This window comes from Apus apus, chromosome W (genome assembly GCF_020740795.1).
Source record: "Apus apus isolate bApuApu2 chromosome W, bApuApu2.pri.cur, whole genome shotgun sequence".
In the NCBI taxonomy this organism is placed as follows: Eukaryota; Metazoa; Chordata; class Aves; order Apodiformes; family Apodidae; genus Apus; species Apus apus.
Genome location: NC_067311.1, coordinates 5322203 through 5331267, shown reverse-complemented (window position 1 = coordinate 5331267; position 9065 = coordinate 5322203). Strand labels below are relative to the sequence as shown.

General features: G+C 45.4%; 1 long non-coding RNA gene across 1 annotated transcript; it reads left to right on the top strand.

Annotated features, from left to right (window-relative positions):
* Nucleotides 1–1423: 1423 nt before the first annotated feature.
* LOC127395216 (uncharacterized) lies at nt 1424–8416 on the top strand. The gene is made up of 2 exons (XR_007891750.1): nt 1424–3678; nt 4483–8416. It is a non-coding gene; the product is annotated as an uncharacterized LOC127395216 (long non-coding RNA).
* The last annotated feature ends 649 nt before the right edge of the window (nt 8417–9065 follow it).

Below are 9065 nucleotides of genomic sequence, written 5' to 3'. Positions count from 1 at the left end.
GGGCTGGTCCTGCTCAGTCAGACCTTTTACATACTGCAGATGGGGATAAAGTCCCTGTGGTATGTGAAAGGAACCTGCTGGGTAAATGTGTCTGGGTCTATCCTGCTTCAGGCAAAGGTCAACCTGTCCGGGGTGTTGCTTTTGCTCACATACCTGGTGTGTGATGATGGAGGATGGTGAAGTACAATATGTACCTCAAGGGAATCTGACTCTGGGGGAGAAGCCTTAATTTGACAGCTGGTAAAGTACAGAACCTCTGTGTAATATATGGTATGGAATAAGGGGTGGAATGTCCTGGTTTGAGCCAGGATGAAGCCAATTTTCCTTTTTACTGATTTTTTTTCCTTCAGTAAGCTTTCTTTTAACTAGCAACACTCTGTTCTAGCTAAGGCTGATAAGACATTGGAATGTTTTCCTAATTGCTGGGTCTTCAAGGTCACATCTTTATTCTGCCGGCTCAGACACTATGGGGAGATCTGTGACCCCCCCATAGGAGGCTGAATTAGACAGACAGCAAAATTGTCCAGAGATATTCCATTCCATATATCTACGTAAGCTCAGAGGAAGGTCAGAGATCACAGAAGACAACTTCCTTCCTTCTTCTTCCCTTCTTGTCCATCCATGGCCAGCATCTGGGGAGGACTCCGTCCATCCATCACCATTGACCCCCAGGCTTGAGCTCTTCTGACCCTCATCACTCTCCGCTTTCTCCAGCAGCAGCTCCGGGATTTCTCGGAACTGTTCCAGCTCAGGGGAGTGTGGTGGGAGTTGCTGGGGGTGGGGGGAGGCGAGAGGCTTTTGCTGATACCTGAACATACTTGTATATAATTGTATATATTTTCTGTTATCAATAGTATTTAATTAAAGCTGTGTAGTTTAGTTTTCAATCCAGAGCGTCTCTCTTCTAATTATCTCTCTCCTTCCCTACCTGGGTGGGAGGGGGAGGGGATCGAGAGCATTGTTGTCGATCCTGAGTCAAACAGTGACACTCAGGAACGCACAGACCTAGGGATCAAAGGACAGGGATAAAAAGAGTTCTCCCTAGATGTCAGCCATGGACAGAAGAAGAGCTTTATTCCTTGATCCCTGAATTTATACTGAGTGTGATGCATATGAGGATAGAATACTCTGGCCAATTTAGTCATCTATCTAGTCCGCTCCTCTGTAGAGGGCCTTTTTAGCGAGCACTGGAATGTGAGCAATCCAGCCTCTACTGTAAACACCTGGGCCCCTTCAGGGCCGTTGCTATGGATACCAACTGAAGGAGTGAGCAGCGAAGTAAACAACTTCCGGATGTGCCGAAGAAGGAAGTGAGGCGGAGAGTCATGACTGCGCATGTGCATTCTAGGAACCAATCACTGTTTAGATCGTGGCAGGCTTTATGGGAATTGACCAATGACAAGAGTGGTTTCGGTCGCGTGTGCACAGCAAGGGCTATATAAGAAAGTTTGGCGCACAGAAGAAATTGTCAGTCAGCCGTTAAATCAAATTGATTCTATTGTGTCTGTCCGTGAATCCTCCCGCAACTGGCGCCCGAACAGGGACCCTCAGATTTGCTGCTAATGCTGCTGGACAGCGTGAAGAAGGCAGGTCGAAGGGGGGGGGAAAAGCCGGCTGAAACTAAATCGCTGCCCTGGCGATTTCGTCCGCAGTACCCAGCGGACGGCCCGCGATCGGCGGAAGAACGGCCCGTAACCGACGGGGGACCCGCAACTGGCGGAAGAGGTGCACCTCGGACCACGGTCCAAGAAGGGATCTCACTTAAAAGGCAAGTGAGCGGTCGGGGAGGAGATGAGGTCTACGCTTACCAAAGAAGAGGAAGCAGTAGCGGAGCTCCTCCAACACATACTCTCTGTGAGAGGAATTCCTTATGAGACGCAAGCACTTAAAGGCTTGCTGCAATGGGCACGGGGCAGAAACTTAATCCCTGGGGTCGGTACAGCGTTTGAGTTGTCCGCCTGGGAAGCCATAGGTCTGAGCCTATGGGATAACATCAGCAGCGGAGGAAAAGATGGAAAAGAGGCTAGCAAATATTCTACATTACGGAAATTGATCAGAGAAATCTTACGTTCTAGGAAAGGGAAGCGGGTCGCGTGGATCGTTGCCGTTTCTGCTTTCGCTGCCTTAAATCCTAATGGGGAGGATAAGAGCGGTGCTGCCGCAGCCTCTCCTTCCCCTGTAAACCCTTTTGCCCAAAACTTAGCGATACCGGGTCTGCGGGTTCTGGCTGTGCCCCCCGCCCCCCGCTGCCATCAGGGCACCTCCCGGGGCTGGTCACCGCCCTAATGACCGGAAGTGCACAGCGGGACGGAACAAAGCCGACTGAGGCTGAAGCGGAAGTGAAGCCGCACAAAACGAGGAAGAGGGCGGTCCCGCCTGCAGACCAAAGGCGGAACTGTACCCACCGTCGCCCGTATCTACGTCATCTACGATAGCAGCAGCGACACCCGGTCATCATGAAGCGCCGCAGGGATCGGTGGAAGAATTGCTGAAAAATTTTAGATAAGCTTAACGACCTCAACCTACAAAACCAGGGCTCGACAGCGAAGCCTTTACTGACGGAGTACATGACTTACCCGCCCGCCCCTCCTGCCGCCGCTGTTCTTAATGTTTATGTAAAAGAAAAAGCCTCCAAGGACGCTGTGTACATTTACACAGATTCTTTTGCAGTCTTTAAGGGCTATGTAGAATGGATTACTTTCTGGGAAAGTAATAATTGGGAAATTAACGGAGTGCCAGTTTGGCATAAAGAAAAATGGCAACAAATACTGAAAATTGCTAAAGAGAATCCTAATTTTCATGTAGGGTGTATTCCTTCTCACCAGACTAATTTGAAAAATGAAGCTAGTAAGTGGAATAACTATGTTGATGAGCTAGCTAGAATTGATGTGAAACAAATTTGATCAGCTATCTCAGAAGGAGAAAATCAGGAATGGAAAAGATTGCTTGAATGGCTCCACTGTAAAAGAGGCCATTCAGGAATCTTTGTCTTATACAAAGAAGCACAAGCCCGTGGGTGGCCTGTCACCCGTGAGCGGTGTAAAACAGTCATTTCTTCATATGATCTTTGCAAAATCGGACTTAGGGAACATTCACTAACCTCTGGTCATTTGCATATCAGGGAAGGAAAACCCTTGTGGTCCACGTGGCAGGTGGAACACATCGGTCCCTTCTGAAAATCAGGAAACAAACAGTATGTCATTGTGATTGTGGAGGTAGTATCAGGCTTAACCTGTGCTGAAGCTGTTTCTAAAGCAAATGGAGAAAACACAGTTCATTTTCTGGAAAAGGTATTTGGGGTTCTTCCTAAACCCACAAATATCCAATATGACAACAAACTCATTTCACCTCACACCTGGTACAACAGTGGGCTAAAAGGGAAGGTATCAAATGGACGTTTCATGTCCCATACTACCCACAAGCTAATGGGATAGTAGAATGTATTAATGGTTTAATTAAAAGTCTCATTCGTCCGTAGGATTCCAGATGGGATGAGAGGTTAAGATACGCAGTCTCTACTATAAACAACAGGTAGGGGGTGAATGGGTGCCCTCGCCTAAATGCTCTTTTTCCCTACGTCACCTACTCAGGATAATGGCCAGCACAGAAGACCTTACAACAAATCCAAAACTCCCCTCCACCCTGGACAGACTGTTTTGGCAAACCTGCCAAATATTGGTAAGGTCAAGCTCACCTTACAGACACTGGTGAATTCAAATACATGGGTTGCATCTGATTTAAATGACAACATAAAATCAGTAATTTCTGTATACCTGTATCTAGTGATGTTAGTTAATATATTGCAAATTATGACAGCCTAAAGAGCCAGAGACATCCTGGTGACAGTACCAGGCCTGATCAACCTGTTACTGGACTCTGGAGGAGTTACTTTGTGACTGCTGTGGGACTGATCACCCCATGGCCTAAACAAGGTGCCTCCTTCTATACTCTCCTTTGAGATGTTGTTTGCAAATATTGTGCTGGATGGGACTACTTGAAAATACTGCTACAGAACTCACTTAAGTGACAAGAACTTGGTTCACACATGTATACTAGTGGACAGTAAGGGCACTATATGGGTTACATTCACAGCTTACACAACAGATCATTCGTTATATATTTACTGCTGATTTGTTAATACCAACTGATAGTTTACAGGTATGAAATGTGTTGCTTACTCCATCGCAACAACTCATGTTTCAAAGAGCTTGTCAGAAAATAGGGTTTGGTATTGGAATTGGGGTCAATCCAAAAGGATTACGACCTTTACAGATATGGCAAATGGATGTGACACATCTCAGAGTTTGGTCGACTAAAATATGTCCATGTTGTTATTGACACACTTTCTGTGGTTGTATGGGCAACAGCCCAAAGTGGAGAGACCGCAAAGCATGTTGAGAAACATCTATATGCTAGCTTTGCTGCATTGGGAGTTCCTATAACCATCAAAGCAGATAACGGTTCTGCTTATGTCTCTCGCAGGTTTCGACAGTTTTGTCTTACTTGGGGTATCCAACATGTCCACGGCATCCCACATTCACCGACGGGTCAAGCAATGGTTGAGCGGGCTCACCAAACACTGAAAAATTTGCTTATAAAACAAAAAGCGGGAGAGCCTAGTACCTCGTCTGAAAGGTTAGCTAAGGCAGTGTATGTGTTAAACTATTTACGTCTTACAGGAGAGAGATGAGATTCGCCTATGGTCATTCATAGTGCTGCCTTAAAAACTGAAATATCTGAACAACAAAAGGTTTTGGTACAGTATAAAAATTTGAATACAGGGCTTTGGGAAGGTCCAGCCGAAGTCAAACTAACTGGTAGAGGATATATGTGTTTACTTACAGGAGAGGGCCTTCGGTGGGTAAAACCATGGAAGGGACCACACCCCAAAGACTCATCTGTAGAGGGCTCAGCATCAGAGTAATATTGCAGGGAGCCGCTTATGTTTTTCACACCATTAACCCCCAGCACAAAATGATATTAAATCATATCCATCACCACAGGCAAAACAGGGGTTGCAACACATAACATTGAAAAGTATTAGCATAGTAGATTTGTAGAAGGTTAAAGAGCACTTTACTGTTAATTTGTTTTGCTTCAGCTTGCACTCGTAAAAGCTTTGATAGAACTGAATAAATTAGCATGCTTTGTAGCAAAAAGGGCCAATGAGATTTCTGAAATATTGAGTGCCTTAGTAACTAATATGAATACTGTTAGCCGTGCTGTTTTACAGTATCATGCCGCTATTGATTTTATTGTTAGCACAGAATCTTAGTTGTGAAGATTTTAACAGAGTGTGTTGTGTGAACTTATCTAATCATTTAACTTTTATTCATAAGTAGTTGCAGGCTTTGCAAGGGAACAACTTCTGGATGTGCCAAAGAAGGAAGTGAATCAGCCAATCCTCCCAGCTTCATGTCATCAGCAAACTTGCTGAGAAGACTGTCTGTCCCATCATCAAGGTCATTGGTAAAGATGTTGAACAGGACTGGACCCAGCACTGATCCCTGAGGGACTCCACTAGTTACAGGTCTCCAGCTGGACTCTGCACCATTGATCACCACTCTTTGGGCTCTATTGTGTAGCCGGTTCTTAATCCATCTCACTGTCCATTCTTCTATCCCATGTTTCCTGAGCTTGCTCATGAGGATGTTATAGGAGACTGTGTCAAAAGCCTTGCTAAGGTCAATGTAGACTACATCCACTGGTCTCCCTGCATCTATCCATTTAGTCACAACATCGTAGAAGGCTATCAGATTACTCAAGCATGATTCCCCCTTGGCAAATCCATGCTGACTACTCCTGATAACCTCCTTCTCTTCCATGTGCTTAAAGATGACCTCCAGAATGAGCAGCTCCATCATTTTTCCAGGAATGGAGGAGAGGCTGACTGGTCTGTAATTTCCTGGATCTTCCTTCTTGCCCTCTTTGAAGACTGGAGTGACATTGCCTTTCCTCCAGGCCTCAGGCACCTCTCCTGTTTGCCATGATCTTTTGAAAATGATGGAGAGTGGTAGGGCAGTAACATCAACCAGCTCCCTCAACACTCTTGGGTGCATCTCATCAGGGCCCATGGACTTGTGTAGATTCAATTTGCATAACTGATCTCTGACCCACTCTTCATTGACTAGTGGAGAGTCTTCCCTCCTCCAGGCTTCCTCTCTTATATCCGGGGTCTGAAGTTAGTAAGGACTGGTCTTAGTAAAGACTGAAGCAAAGAAGGCATTCAGCAACTCTGCCTTCTCTGCATCCTCTGTTATCAGCGCTCCCACCTCATTCAGCAGTGAGCCCACATTTTCCCTTTTCTTCCTTTTAGCACTGATGTATTTGAAGAAACTCATTTCATTCTCCTTTACTTCCTTTGCCAGTTTAAGTTCTAAGAGGGCTTTGGCCTTTCTTGTTGCCTTCCTACATATCCTGACAACATCCCTATAGTTCTCCCAAGTGACAAGTCCCTTCTTTCATGAACTGTACATTTCTTTCTTCAGCGAGACTTTCTTCAGAAGATCCTTGCTTATCTATGCAGTTTGTTTACCACCTCTACCCGATTTTTTTACTTGAAGGAATGCACCTATCTTGGGCTTGAAGGAAGTGGTATTTAAAAATTGACTAGCTGACATGGCCCGGATTTAATAACCCAGGAAGGTTAGAACTGGACCCCCTTGCTTTCTAAGCTCCTGCTACAATAGAGGAGCCTAGGTGCGGCTGGATCCAGTCCTGTACATGTCACAACTCAGACTGGGCAGCCCAGGAAGATTAGGACTGAACCCCCTTGCTTTCTAGACTTCCTTCAGAAAGGAGCCTAGATGCAGCTGGGCTCAAAATCAAATCCTTCTCTCAGACCTGGTCTTTTCCCAGAGAGAGTAAATGTATGATGGTCCGAGTAAAAGCTCGACCGTCCAATACCCCTTCATTAGCTTAAGGTGCAGCAACACACAAGGTCTGCTTATAAGAAATAACACATTTATTACACTAGTAGGAGTTAATACTGAACAACCTGAACAAAAGCCACCCACATATATATATAAAGTAAGGAAAATGGGATGACAAGAAAAAGGTGAGAAGGGAGGAGAAAGAGAAAAATAAAGAGAACAGGAAAATCACCAGTCCTGGTTCCAGCGTCGTTGGTCCAGCCAATGGGGGAGGGTCGATGTCGATGGTCAGTGTTGATGAAACTCCCAAAGCCCACCATTGCAGCCCCCCTATTTTATATGCCTAGAATCTTGATTTCACAACAAGTACCTGTGATTGAGCCATACATGTGTGAGCAGCTGGAGTGGACCTCCACCCCCTCCACCCCTCGATCATTGTGTTATCTCAATCTATGCAGGCCATTACTGTAGTTTCCATCCTTTCAGGCAGGCCTTTTGGGATGCATATGAGCAGGGGCTACAACAAGGTTTCCCAAAGTAGGTCTGGAGGGCTGGTCCCTCACACTAGCTTTCCTGGGCTCCCTTTCCTTCCAGAGTTTTAGCCCATGGGATTCCTGCAAGTAGATCTTTGAAGAGTCCAAAGTTAGCCCTACAGAAGTCCAGGGTTGTAATCCTACTTATTGCCCTGCTTCTTGCTTGTAAAATACTAAACTCCATGTCATGGTCCCTGTCGCCAAGGCTATTCCAAACTTTAATGTCCCCAACCAGACCTTCTTTATTCGTTAATACAAGGTCTAGCAGTGCATCTCTCCTTGTTGGTTCCTCCACTACCTGCATTAGAAAGTTATCATCAATGCACTGCGAGAGCCTTTTGGACTGAACATGTTTTGCTGTGCGGGCTTTCCAGCAAATATGAGGGTGATTGAAGTCACCCATAAGTACTAAGGAGTGTGATCTAGAGGCTTCTAGGTGACTGTAGAAGGCCTCATCGACATCTTCTTGGGTTGGTGGTCTATACTAGACACCCACAACAGTTTCACCTTCAATTGCATGTCCCTTAATTCTTACCCACAAGTTTTCAACTGTCCTACCTCCTCCCCTGGATAGAACTCAATACATCCCAGTTGCTCTTGTACATAAAGAGCAACACCACCGCCTTGCCTTGTTGCTGATCCCTCCTTGGCTCTCCAATTGCCAGATCAGCTTATGAATGGGGATCACAGAGTCTCTGTTGGTGCGATATTGTCGTCTATGCACTGTTGAAGTGGCAATTGGTGCCTGTTGGTCTTCAACCTTCAGCAACCCCACTAGAGATGGGTCATCTGAAAGGCCAGGCAAAGTATGCAGCTGTTCAGTGTCCTCAGTCTCTACAGCTGCTATACCAAAGGCCCACTGGTACCCTTTTGGGTCACAGAAATATCCTCTCTTGAGGTAGATTATACCAAGGATGCATGGAGCATTTGGGCCAGTCACTATAGGGTGCTGTGGGGAACGGTCCCCCTTCTCCCCCCTACATAAAACTAAATAAAATGCCTTTTAAGCCAGCAGATGCCTTTTTGCTGATTACTCAAGGACAGACAAGAACAGGCCTGACTGTTCTACGTTTCTATAGATAAATCCAAAGGACAGAGAAGAAATGCAAAGGTTATTGTTAGAAATGAAATGTAGTGTTGTTTTCATATCTTTGTGTTAGAAATATAGTGTTGTTTTCTCACCCTAGTGTTAGGAAGATAATAGTTTGTTTCTGCCCTAGTGAAAAGAAACTTTATGGTGACTGAAGAGAGAAGGGGGAGATATCTGGGCATTCCAAGGACACCTGGAGTGGTTTATGGTCCAAGAAACTGAGGGACTTAATTGGGCTCCATCTGAGGGAGCTGAGATATCTGAACATGGTGAAGGCCATAATAAAGACAGAACAAAGTCACTCCTATGTTACTCCCCAGGACAGGATGGCACCAGATGATATAAATCATTCAGGTGATTGGGAAGACAGCCAAGGGGCAAGAAAGGTCAGAATTTAACCTTAAAAGGTAAAAAGTAAATACCTAGAATGGAATGTGTAAACAGGGGTGGGAAATTTATCTGGTAATTGTAAGCGTTGGATAGGCTGTAAACCCTGGACTATGCAGCCAGTGGGGAAACAGGAGAGGGAATTTTGAGTCAGGAATAGGGAATATAAACACCTTACTATGA